This window comes from Molossus molossus, unplaced genomic scaffold (assembly GCF_014108415.1).
Source record: "Molossus molossus isolate mMolMol1 unplaced genomic scaffold, mMolMol1.p scaffold_m16_p_2, whole genome shotgun sequence".
NCBI lineage: Eukaryota > Metazoa > Chordata > Mammalia > Chiroptera > Molossidae > Molossus > Molossus molossus.
In genome coordinates, this window is record NW_023425355.1 from 777,791 (window position 1) to 790,962 (window position 13,172).

General features: G+C 38.6%; 1 long non-coding RNA gene across 1 annotated transcript; it reads right to left on the minus strand.

Moving 5' to 3' along the window:
- Positions 1–10,673: 10,673 nt before the first annotated feature.
- Positions 10,674–12,342, minus strand: LOC118635261. Its single transcript, XR_004960536.1, has 4 exons — positions 12,286–12,342; positions 11,989–12,129; positions 11,439–11,496; positions 10,674–10,736 (listed from the first exon to the last, which is right to left on the minus strand). It is a non-coding gene; the product is annotated as an uncharacterized LOC118635261 (long non-coding RNA).
- Positions 12,343–13,172: the final 830 nt, after the last annotated feature.

Consider the following 13,172-nt stretch of genomic DNA (forward strand, 5'->3'; position numbering starts at 1 on the left):
GTCTGAATATAATATGTGAAAGATTAAATTTATGATAAATGCAAGACTGGATAATAATTGTCTACTATCTGCCAGTCTTTTTGCTGGGCATCTTTATTGTGTCCTGGGTAGCAGAACACAATGTATAAAGTCAGTTTATCTCTTCAGCTGTCATATATATAAGCAATATTGGCTCAGCATTGTTTTTAGATTCATTTGATAAACAGCATATTTTATGTGGAATAAATCATTCTAGGTCCTGAGCATAAGCAGTGAAATGGACCTAGTCTAAATGTCTTTAGATCGATCACAAATCATAGCTGAAGATATGAAAACATCTTTGGTTTTTGAGTAAATATTTCAGTGCCTGTTTTCTGGGAAAAGTACTGGGCTCATTTAATTAATCAAGTAGGATTGTCCAGAAAATCCATTGACTTGACTTGGAGATTAAAAACATGGAAAATCAAGTCACTTCCTCATTGACCTACTTTGAAGCCAGAGACTGATGAAAAGGCTCAGAGTTTGTCTTTTAGTTCATTAAGATGCTGCTTTTATTATAGTTACACGGTTGAAAATGCGAATTAAGATGAAACAACTAATTTTAAAAGTATTTGCTCATTGGCTTGGCTTAAAGTCAGGAAGCCACTTGAGCAATAAAAAAGTTGTTTTCTAGTTTTTCCATATTTTGTAAACATTTATTCACTCTGAATAAAATACTGTCTTTAAGTGCTGAGGACAATTAAGAGATTCAAAAGACCAAAGTGCACTTTAATCTCACTAACCCATGGTTGAAACACGAACAGATTTTATGAGTGTGGGTCTTTCATTAGTTGAAAAAAATTAATTGAGCAGCTGTGATAATAAGACTGAGAAGGAGTGATTAAATAGATTACCTTCTCTGTCACGTTTTATCGAGTAAGAATGAGAGCCTTTTATTCATTCATACAAACATTGGAGAAGGTGATGCTAAAAGAAATAGATCTGGTACAAAAGGCATTTTGTCTTGGACGTGCAATAAAAAAAAAGAAGGAATGGAATGAAACTCATCATTAAACAGATGAGTCTATTTCAAGGCAATGCTAATTCCTAAACAGAGAACTAAGAAAGATCTTAACTAAAAGGCATTTGTTTTTTAACTGGCTTGGAGACTAGAATATAAAAGAGGTTATGTAATGTTCATTCACTTCTTTTTCTTTCATTCATTCATTCTACAAGTATATTTGAGTGCCTATTGTATATAAGCTCCTTTGCTAGGCACTCAATTGGCCCAAGAGAGATGAAAAATCAATGTTTTCCAAGAGAAATTGAAAAACTTTCCTTTTGGGTTGTTTTCTTGTTAGGAATTGCCTTAGCCCCTGAATAACATTGTGTGGTTTAATTCCTAGTACATATTTCTTGTATCACTCTGGCCACTACAATAAGCAGGGATTTCCACTAAGCTTGCTCCTTAAGTTGAAGGAACCCTACTTATAATAGTTCATTTTTCCTAGCCCATCCCTCATGAAAAATGGCTGTGGCAGACAACTAATTCCCAAACCTCAGTCTCAGTGGTACCAACCTTCGGGAACTATTCATACTCAAGCCACAGCTGATTTTGAAATATTTACCAGATTTGTCTATTTTCAATTCTTTATCTTTTACGTTCAGACAAATATACATGGCCTAACTACATCTCTGAAGAACAATCCCCAGATAGTACATAGCAAGATTGTAGATGGAGACATGATTTCTCTTTAACAGATTTTCTATGTAAACCTTGGAAGTTACCTTCTCAGCATCAAAACCTGCTCATGAAGGACTTACTATGGTAGAATACGGTCAGTGAATGAAAATGGCTTAACAATTTTTACCATGCTTAAATTTTAAGAATAATGAAAACTGGAAGTGATTGGCAAAAATTGGAGGGAAAAATACCAATCAAAACAAAACAAAACAAATTAAAAACCAAAACCTCTAAATCTAGGCCCAACTGGGCTTTGACCTTTTCTATTTTTAAATCACTCACAGAGGGTGGGATAGGAGGAAGAGTGAAAGAAAAGGTCAAACCCATTTCCAAGGGCAGCCTGCCTTTGTTTTGGATTGTTCTTAAAGTCTAACGGATTGCTTTTTTAGTTTAATGTAATTCCAATAACTGGTTCGTTGCTGATGTGAGGATCAAGTTCTTTGTCCTCACTCATTTCAATAAAGTTTCGAGAAACTCTGGCTGACTGATGATATTATCAACTAAGCCTTGGGTTAGATAATTATGGGATTTATTAATTGAATCAATTTGGCCTCCATCATAAGGTGGTCTTAAAGATAAAATTCACTGCAAAGGAACAGGACTTCATTGTCCACTATATTTAATACTTTACTTTACATGGCAGGCCAACAATAACATGCATAAATGGAGAAGGAAATAGATGTCAAAGGATAGTCGGAGGGAGCAAATACGAAAAGAGGATTTGGGGCGATTTTTCTGGTTTTTGCTTTGTACATTTCAATTTTGACATCAGATACATCTGTAATGTTCGGCTTTTAACATGTGGTGTCAGCTGGACTCTAACTCCTTTATTTAAGTAGGGTTGAGTCTGCATTATTGGAAAGTGCAAAGAAGAAAGTAATGACAAGCCTTCCTTTTCCAGTTTCTGGCATCCTAAGACTAACACTACTGATAAAACAAGACTACAGCATGCTACCATCATCTGGTTTTTGTGGCATAAATGAAGTAGTGAACAAATCTGGTTTTATAAGAAATGACTTCATCTCTACCTTCTGCCTCAAAGGGAATATATGCCAAAATGTTCCATTATATGGAAGAAATACTTTGACTTGTGAACTGATGCAAAATGTAGAATCTTTGCACCTTGAGTGAAATCAAAAAGCCATCAGAGATTACAACAGACACATGGGGGGAGTAAGTTTTCTAATGTGAAATAAAATGTACTCTTTTGAAAACTTAGTATTTTGATGTGACAAGTTCTGTCTCATTGTGTATTCTTAACCACACTGTTTCATTTTTCTTTTTCTTTTTTTTACCCCCTTAATCACCCAGCGTTGGTAAATGATTTGCAATCTCACTTCATTTGCTTTGGTCAAGAATACTGAGAACCACAAGCTCAATACAACGTGAGAAGCAAAAACATTTTGAGGAAAAGGCAGGATGGCAAGTAGGGTCATTCAGGAAAGAAATTACTGTAATTAAACAAGTGAACAGCCCTAATCCCTCAGCAAAAGGGATCACTGGTGTTCTGAGTGATTAAATACCCAAATGTTAGATTGGGGACTTAATAGGCATATGACTCAGTACAGTCTTTATAGGCAAGAGCTTCTGTTCTTTGTTGGCAATTATACTGGCAAGCATTGCCTTTGGAAGAAATCCTTAAGCTGTTGTGGGCCAAGTGACTGTTCAGTACATGTGCTTTTAGTACTGAAGCCTAAAGAACTCTTGCCTTAAATGTTACAATTACATCTTGTTATTACTAATGAGTAGGATGTGAGGTAATTAAATTGGCCCATGTCCTGGTGTGTCCCTTCTGAAAGAGAATGGTCCTAAGTTCTCATTGGCACTTATTTCCATTTCCCTGCAAGGGTAGGTGTGGGACTTATAAAGCCAATGGGGCAAGTGGGTGGAGAGGTTAGGAAAGAGCTCTTAAGTTATTGGGTGTCTTCCATGCCTCCGACTCTTGGCACTTCTATGTCCTCGGGCCATGTTTTTTCCATGCCAAGGCCACTCCCACAGATTAATTTGTACCTCCTGTCCCATACCCCTCAGGGTTCTTATTGCTAGTAGTTCCTGGATTTTCCATAGAATTTCACTTGGTTACCAGCATTTCTAATCTTTCATTTATGCAACCTGGTTTCTTTTCTGTGTGGGCTCTGAATCGAAATCATGACTGCAGTGAAAGCTCTCGTCACTTGAATGCATGAAGAAAGATCAGAGGAATAGGGTGAGGTAAAGTAAGGTGGGAAAGAGAAGTTGGGATTTGAGGGGACTTGCACATAGCTTACTACTTAGGCACAGCCTGTCAGTTTGGGAAACTCAGCAAGAAAACAATTTTCAGGTGGGATGAAAAAATTTGGAAGAAAAATATGTGGAAGAGGAGGAATGTAGGATGGATTGTGAGGACCTCACTGTATAATCTACAAGAACCTACTAGATCTATCCTCCAGGCCTAAAGTCTCCCCTTTTCCATTTGGAATTTATTTTTTAAATATTTTTCTTTATTGATTTTAGAGAGAGGAAGGGCGAGGGAGAGAGAGATAGAAACATCAATGAGAGAGAACATTGGCCACCTCCTGCATGCCCCTCACTGGAGATTTGGCCCACAACCTGGGCATGTGCCCTGACCTGGAATCAAACCAGTGACCTTTTGGTGCTTGTGTCAATGCTCAACCACTGAGCCACACTCGCAGGGCTATTTTTAAAATTGTTAACGATTCTGACAATATCCCTGCAACTGCATTATAATAAGAATAGAGAAAGGTGTGGGATGTGTCTATGGCAATGAGCTGTTGTCCTCTTCCCCCACTCCCAGAGAACATTGGATCAGATCATTGTGCTGGAGGTTAAGAAATTGCTCTTCAATTACTATGCAGATAGTCTCATATACATAATGTGGTTTTACTCCAATTACTTCCATTGGACTTCATTTTGTTTAGATGCATATAGCTGTGAGCCATGGAATTCTCATTATGGTAATTAAATTGTGTATTTAAATGCATATAATATAGATGAAGCACCTGAAGTCCGTAGAACATGACTTGTTCAAGTATCACAGTGCAAACATTGCTGAATTGAACCAAGATCTAAGATGACTCATTTTCTAAACTGCTTTTTATACATTTTCTATATAGCCTCTTTTATGAGAAGGGGTATAATTTTATCAGGAAGGAGTGGTTGTGAGTAGCTTTTAGTTGGGAATACCTCTCCCTAATCATAACCTTCAGTAGCCTACTTCATATCGTTATGCTTACGAGGACATACAGTCTTAAGGAAAGTGCAAAGGCATGGATTATAATTGCAGTAGCAGCCTTGGGAATCATTGACTGGGTTTGTATTTTGCTATTGCCACTTAATGAATATAAAGTCTTTGAATCTCTGCTTTTGTTTCTCATTGGTAAAATGGGGATGTTGACTATCTCATTGAGTTGTAGTGAATTTTATTTATTTATTTATTTATTTATTTATTTATTTATTTATTATTATTTTTTTTTATCCTCACCCAAGGATATTTTTTCCACTTTTTGTACAGATAGAGTGGGAGGGAGAGAGAGGAAGGGAGAGAGAGTGAGAAACATCGACGTGAAGGGACACATCGAGTGGCTGCCACCCGCACGACCAACCAGGGCCGGGGACAAACTGCAACCGAAGTATGTGCCCTTAGCGGGAACCGAACCCGGGTCTCTCCGGACCGCAGGCCGACGCTCTAACCACTGAGCCAAACTGGCCAGGGCAGTTGTAGTGAATTTTAAATTAGAATATGCAAGTAAGCACAACAGTGTGTATCAAGTAGTATGCAAATTAACGTTAATGTAAAACATTTCTAGGTATATAGTTGAAGTGGCTAAGACTACCTTTTGGTGATTCACTCTGGCTCATTATAAATGGGTTTCTTTTGCCCTGGCTGCTTTTGCTCGGTGGTTAGAGCATTGGCTGGAGGACCACTGAGTCACAGGTCCAATTCTGGTCAAGGGCACATACCTTGGTTGCAATTTGTCCCCTGCCGTGGTTAGGTCGTGAGGGAGGCAGCCAGTCAATGTGGCTCTTTCACATTGATCTCTCTCTCTCTCTGAAGATAAATAGAAAAGTATCCTCAGGTGAGGAATAATAAATAAATAAATAAATAAATAAATAAAATAAATGGGTTTATTTTTGGATTAGAAGACATGTGGTGAGCATTTTCCTAAAGAATTGGCCAGAAAGCCTTGGGGAAGTGACACTTTGCTCATGATGCTAAGGCTATTTTTATGCAGGTGGTCATCTTGCACCTGTAGGGAAGAACCTGCCATTTTCACTGTTTGTAACTACATGGCTCCAAGTAGACTAATTGTATTCAAGTGAGAGAGTTATGAAAAATAAGTGAGTCCTCTTATCAAGAGCAGGATTTGAAGCATGGAGTTTTTAACACTTCTTCATATGCAGATAACATTTTATCTCAACTCAAAGCAAATACAGTAGGAGACTGTTCAGTAAATTCTGTCTGCCTTGTCCGGCACAGTAACCCATGGGATTTAGCATATGGACATAGGATAGTTGAAACCTGAGTCTGCAGGGAGGCAGTAAGACCATGAGAGGCAGTTGTCAGAGTATTTTGGGTGATAACATTTTATTACTTCAAATTCATCTCGCCCTGGCCAGTTTGGCTCAGCGGTTGGAGCGTCGGCCTGTGGACCAGAGAGTCCCGGGTTCGAGTCCCGCTGGGGGCACGTACAAAAAAAAACCCAAGTTTCATCTCACGGTCACCCCTTTCTTGATTGAATAATCACTGACTAATATTGGCTCAACTATACTTTGATGGAAGAGATTTTCTATAAAAGCTACTACCTGTTTTTTGATATAATAACCAAACATCCATTTGGGGGTTCTAAGACAAGGGCTCTAGCCATGGGCAGCTAAGAGGTTGAGAAGCAGAACCTGATATATGGGACTTACCTGAACTGTAGCCAAACGGGAATGATCACTGGTTACTGTAGATGGCAAGTTGGCTTTGGATAGAACCCAGAATAAATAATAAATCCCACAGTTTTCAGGAAAAGAGAATCTGCTGGAATTCTACAAGGTTCATGGAAAATAGTTGTAGTGGTAACAGCCCCTTTAGGCACTAGATTGGTTACTAGTTTTCAAAGGTACAATAGTCATACCATTAGCTATTCTGGAAAAACTAAGCAAAAGCTAAAGAAATACCCCAACCAACTATGACTTCCCTTCCAAATCTAGTCTGGAATCAGTCCCTTTATTTCTTATATTCTATCTCTTACCCTTTCCCTATATTGTTAGGAGAGTGCATTGGCTAGAATAAAGTCTGGGTGATCTGCAAATAGCCCTAGATTAAGTAGTGAACAATTATGCTACGTGGGAAAAAACTAGAATAGCCCCTTCTAGTCAATACTAGGATGATGCTAAGCCAGGGACTTGTGCTATTTTATGCCCCTCCCCCTTTTTTCTTTTCTTTATGGCTTATAAACAACAGCAATTTATTTCTCACATTTTTAGAGTCTGGAAGTGTGAGATCAGGATGCCAGCATGTTAGAGTTGTGGTGAACACCCCTTTCTGGGTTGCAGGCTGCCAACTTCAGTTGTATCCTCACATGGAGGAAGGGGAGAGCAAGTTCACTAGGGTCTCTTGCATTGAGCCAGAGACAGTGCTCAATTCCCTCTTTCTAATGCCAATCCCTGTGCACTTTTTCCTCCATCAGAGTTTTTTATCTTTCTGTCTTTGGAATAAGATGTGCTGGATGTGCAGCCAGTGTTAGAGGAAATAAGCCTCTAAGGGAAGGCGCGGAACAGGCAGCAACCTTCAGCATAGCGAGGCACAGAAGGCCCCTGCTATCAGGCAAGGCCTCCCGTTTCTTAGGGTCCCCCCAAAATGTTCATTTGAATGGGAGGAGAGTCTGCACATTTCCTTGGTAGGCTGATTAATCACATGACAATGCCATTTAGTCACCTTTATAACCCTTGCTTATATTCTGATCTTTTCTGACCTTAGTGTTTGCAGATTTTACCTTGTCAAGTGCTGTTTCTGTCCGTTGCCTAATATCTCCGAAACACCACAATTTCACATATACAGGGTGGGGCAAAAGTAGGTTTACAGTTGTATGTGAAACAGTTTATTCTTGTATTATTATTTATTATTGTATTTCCCATATTAACAACTCTAAACCTACTTTTGCTTCATTCTGTGTGTGTGTGCATTATATATATATATATATATGTGTATATATATATGTATATATAGAGAGAGAGAGAGAGAGAAAGAGAGAGAAAGAAAGAGAGAAAGATAGAGAGAGAGAAGAGAGAGAGGGAGAGAGAGAGAGAGGGAGAGAGAGAGAGAGAGAGAGAGAGAGAGAGAGAGAGGAGAAAAGAGAGCTGTATACTGCATCTGTGGTGTGATTTTCTAGGTACAAAGGTCCAAGAAACCTTAATTCTCAAGGCTGTGTTTCTGCTTGTTAGGAGCTGATGTCTGAAATTCCATTATCTACAGATGTCTGATTCTTGAATATGTGATAAAACAGATTACATTTATTTTATTTTTGTTCCTGCACAAGACCTAACAACAGTGCCTTGCCCATAGGGGATGCTCAACCAATATCTGTTGAACTAAACTTAAGCTTCAAAACCCTCATAAGAGAAAACATGACTTTTGTTCCACACGTAAGTCTAGATCAGCTCATACACCACAGTTTCTTTCTCCCAATCCATGGCGCATGGTATCAAACAATCCTGGTTTATATTTGCTAAGCCTAGTCCTTAGAGATTGCTAGTTGCCCATCAACATATATTCTTCCTTTCTTGCTTAATACGTGGCTGCCCAGCTAGACAATATTTCCCAGCCTCTTTTGCAATTATGTAGCCAGATGATTGTTATACCCAATGAAATATGAATGAAAGTGATTTGTGCCACTTCTGGGACTGGCTCTTAAGACGTTGGGTATGACTGCCTCTTCACTCTCTTACTCATTCCCATCAGTTACAACCTAGACATAATGGCTATCCACCTTCAACTCTACAGATGACCCTCATTCACTATGAGATGGAAGTACAATGACTTGAAAAGAAACCAAGTCTCTAAATAACTCTGAAACAGAGTTGCCCCTCTGTCCTGAAATTTTTACACTGAGACTGTCATATAAGCAAGAAATAATATTCCTTTAAGCCCAGCCGCTGCGGCTCCGTGGTTGAGCATCGACCCATGCACCAAGAGGTTGCTGGTTCGATTTATGGTCAGGGCACATGCTCAGGTTGTGGGCCTGGTCCCCAGTGGGGGGCATGCAGGAGGCAACCAATTGATATTCTTTCTCATTGATGTTTCTATCTCTCTCTCCCTCTCCCTTCCTCTCTCTCTAAGGAAAAAAAAATTTCTTTTAAGCCACTGAATTGTTGATTCTCATTCTTATAGTAAACCAATGTTCTTCCCATAACTAAAAACAACTGTATGCAGCCCTGTAATCTTTTACACAGCATTTCAGTTAGCTACTGGAATTGGTATGCAAGTTAAAATTTATTTACCATCCTAGCACTAAGGGATACATTACTGAGAGTAGATCCTATTTTGAAAGATTGTGAAGAAGCTGGAGAACAGAAGGCCTTCAGTCTCTGAGAAGAAAGGACAAATGTATTAAAGAGACTGGGGCAATAGAGATCAACCTAACCTTTAGAACCTTCCATTAAGTCTGTTGTATGGTTCACAGTAAAAGTGGGAAAGATGTGCTCAGAGAAATAGTGCCTTCAGAAGGCCTTCAGTCTCTGAGAAGAAAGGACAAACGTATTAAAGAGACTGGGGCAATACAGATCAACCTAACCTTTAGAACCTTCCATTAAGTCTGTTGTATGGTTCACAGTAAAAGTGGGAAAGATGTGCTCAGAGAAATAGTGCCTTCAGAAGGCCTTCAGTCTCTGAGAAGAAAGGACAAACGTATTAAAGAGACTGGGGCAATACAGATCAACCTAACCTTTAGAACCTTCCATTAAGTCTGTTGTATGGTTCACAGTAAAAGTGGGAAAGATATGCTCAGAGAAATAGTGCCTTTCGTTCCAAGCAAGTGGCCAGAGGGAGAGGAAAATGTCAAAAACAAAAGTATCATGTAGCATCTGCTCAGTAAGAAAGGATAGATTGGTCTTGCAAAAAAGTCAGTTCTAAAAGTTTGCCTTGTTGATATTTTAACAACTTTGAAAAATAAGAATTGGCACTAGTTCACATACTCTAGTACCAATTCTACATAAAACCCGTCAGGGAAACTCATGGAAACAAGATAATGGGTTTCAAAGAAATGGGATATAGTCTGTTTATCTTGATTAGTCCTTCTGTGTTTAGTCTTCACAGTGTTACAGAGTGGATATTAATAGAGAGTGAGAACAATTTGTGGGCCATTTTGTTCTGTGGTAGAGTTTAGCTAGAAAACACGGGTTTAAGGCATATCATCACATACTGCTATCTGTGAAAATGGAAAGCATACAGTGGTAAACACTGTTAGGGCCAGGGGCTCCTTTGGGAAATGTGGATGCAGAGGAATGTAAATTTCATACTTTATGCCCACAAATCATTTCACTATTAGTACTATTTAATACTGAAGACAGTAATCAAAGTCACAGAATTTATACAGAGCAAGAAGTTGGACTCAGACCTATTAAATACCTGCCCAGTTACCATGTTCTCATCTTTCTTTCCCTCTGAATACCTTCCCTCTGAATTCTGTGTATACAATTCCTACAAGTAAAATAAGTAGCTGGACAATCCACACTCCACGTTTTCAGTGCTGGAGTCATAAATTATTACAATTGTAAGTATTTTAAAAGGAGGATTGAGGTCTATAAAAAAAATTCAGTAGTCTGTCAAAGCTATGGATTAAAATGGTATAGGAAATGAACATTGAAAATAAACAAAAGAAAACAAAACAAAGATACACAGGAAACTGGAAATTTCTTTGGGGAAGATTGGGGAAAAAATGGAGGTAAGTGATAGCAAACACATGTATAGCTCACCCTGAGGTGGTTACCTGGCTGTATTAAGTTCTTTCCCAAAAATGTTCTCAGTCTCCTCCAGATGGCTTCTGTGCGTCTGAAAAGAAAAAAAAAAAAAAAAGCAGTAAAGCAAAGAGATAGCATTCATTACACATTGGGTTCTTCATACACATGGGCCACTGTCATAGGGAATGCCCTAAGATTAGAATCAGCGCGGTGATTTCCACGACCTATTCTACTTTCATAGACTATCTATCTTCTGGATTAAAGTAAAGAAAAAGAAAAATCATTGCTATGGTGGATGAAAAGGGGCCACATACTAAACCTGACAAGCCCAGGGGAGGCCTCTGTTGGTGGCCTTGCAAACTCAGAGACCTAAAATAACTACATACGATGGTCTGAAATGAAAACTTTTTCACTAAAAGCAGTTAATGGCAGGTAGTCATGTCCTAGGCTAGAATCTTCCCTGACAAAGGTCAATCTTTACCTTAACTGAGCCTGTCTGTCCTCTTTTGCATCTACGATAATATACTTTTAGAATGTCAGGGTAACTCTCCTTTTTCCAGATCCCTCAGGGCACAACCAGTGATCCGGAGCAGAGACTACAAATCCTCTCATTGTTATTTTTATCTTGTTAATTGTTGACTATTCACTATCCTGTACCCACCTATGTAAATGATGTATGTCTATCATTTTACTTCTATCCAATCCCAGAGGTCCCCCCCTTGCTTGTAATAGAACTGAAAAAGTCCTGTCACCTAGTTTACATTGTAGTGCAACACATTACCCAAATACTTACAATTCTGTTACCTACAGTATGCAGTACAATAACCTGTTGTACAGGTTTAGCCTAGGAGCTGTAAGAGAATAGATTTTGTCACCACAAAATATGTTTATTTCAAATAAGGATTATTGTAGGCTTGTTAATTTTAAGAAACATCAGACTTGGGAGATGATCTAAAATCAAGTAAAAGTTACTCTTTGTAAGAGACGTTTACATTTGTAAAAAATATCCATTTGTAAGGGTGTCTCCTTCTTTATACCAGGAAGAGGTTGATGACCTAATCTCCAGAAACTCTGATCAAAGCAAGAGACAAGTGACTTAAATCTGCATAACAACCTTACCCTTGTTTACTGTGCTTTTCCTGGTAACTTCTCATAACTGACTGCTTCACCCCCAACAACTTCTTTTGTCTGCTGTTGAAGATGATATTTAACCTGACAAGCTCAGGGAAGGCCTTTTTCTGGAGCCCCCAGGGCACAACCAATGCACCAGAGCGGAGACTACAAATCCAGTCCTTGTTATTGTTATTGAGTTAATTGGTGACTGTTAACTATCCTGTACTCACCTATGTAAAAGATGCAAGTGTCTGTCATTTTACTTTTATCCAATCCGAGTGGTTTCCCTGCTTTGGGATTCGGCTTTCTCATTTCTATTGCTCTTGAAGATAATTTTTCCATAACACTTTGTCATTCTGTGTTTCAGAAAGCTTAAATTTTAAATGCAAGTTTGAGTTGGTTAGAATATTGTGCCAAGACAATTAGTTTAGATCCTACGTGTGCTACTGGTCATGGAGTGACTTGAACAAAAGAGTGTTTGGGCTACATTCTCCAAACCAGTGTGAAAAATACCAAAGTAGTGTTACCTGAATATGAAGAAAACAATGCATGATCTGCTTCAGACTATTATGTCAGTTTGTGGAAGTCAGTGGAAAATATTCAAAGGAAGAAAGCAAGTAAGGTCCCTTTAATAGCCTATGTTTGAAGGGGAAACATTGAAAAGTTAATTAGTAATCTTTAATACTATACACCAGTAAGGTTTCACACAAACTTTGACTATCCCAAGGGGATGAATATGAGGCCAATAGGTGTAGTTGCCTGGCTACAGCTCCCCGAAGGAGAACTTTTCTTTTCTAGTTGTGTCCAGTAACCAGTATGTGTGGAGATGTCCTGACAATAGCAACACTCTTCTTTACTTACAGTTTTGAAAGTTATTCCACATCTATGACCTCATTTGATACAATAGTCCTAGGAAGCAAGGATTATTATATTCTCCCAATTTCATAAGTATATCAATGACTTCAAGTGATCTCAAAGCTAGTAAAAGCAGAGCTCAAATTTAAATCCATATAAGCTGATTCCAAGTTCATTGCTCTTTCCACAAACCCCCCCTTTCTCCATTTTAGGTACAGAGTCTCACAGCAGCCTTCAAGGGCTACCTATTCTTTCTTTTTCTACTTGTGGGTCCATGATCTCCTTCAATCATTTTTAGTTCTGCTGTCCATTCTGTTGTAGCTCAACATACCTAGAAATCAGAAATGTTAAAGTAGATTGTGAATGTTTTATAGGTTTAGTTGATAGCACTTCTTACGGAACTTTTTTTTTTTTTTTTACAAATTATAAATACTTTTTCTAAGAGAGAATATTGCCCAAGTAATAAAAACTATTACCAGCCCTAGCTGGTTTGGTTCAGCGGTTAGAGCGTCAGCCCATGGACCAGAGAGTCCCCTGTTCAGTTCCCGCTAAGGGCACG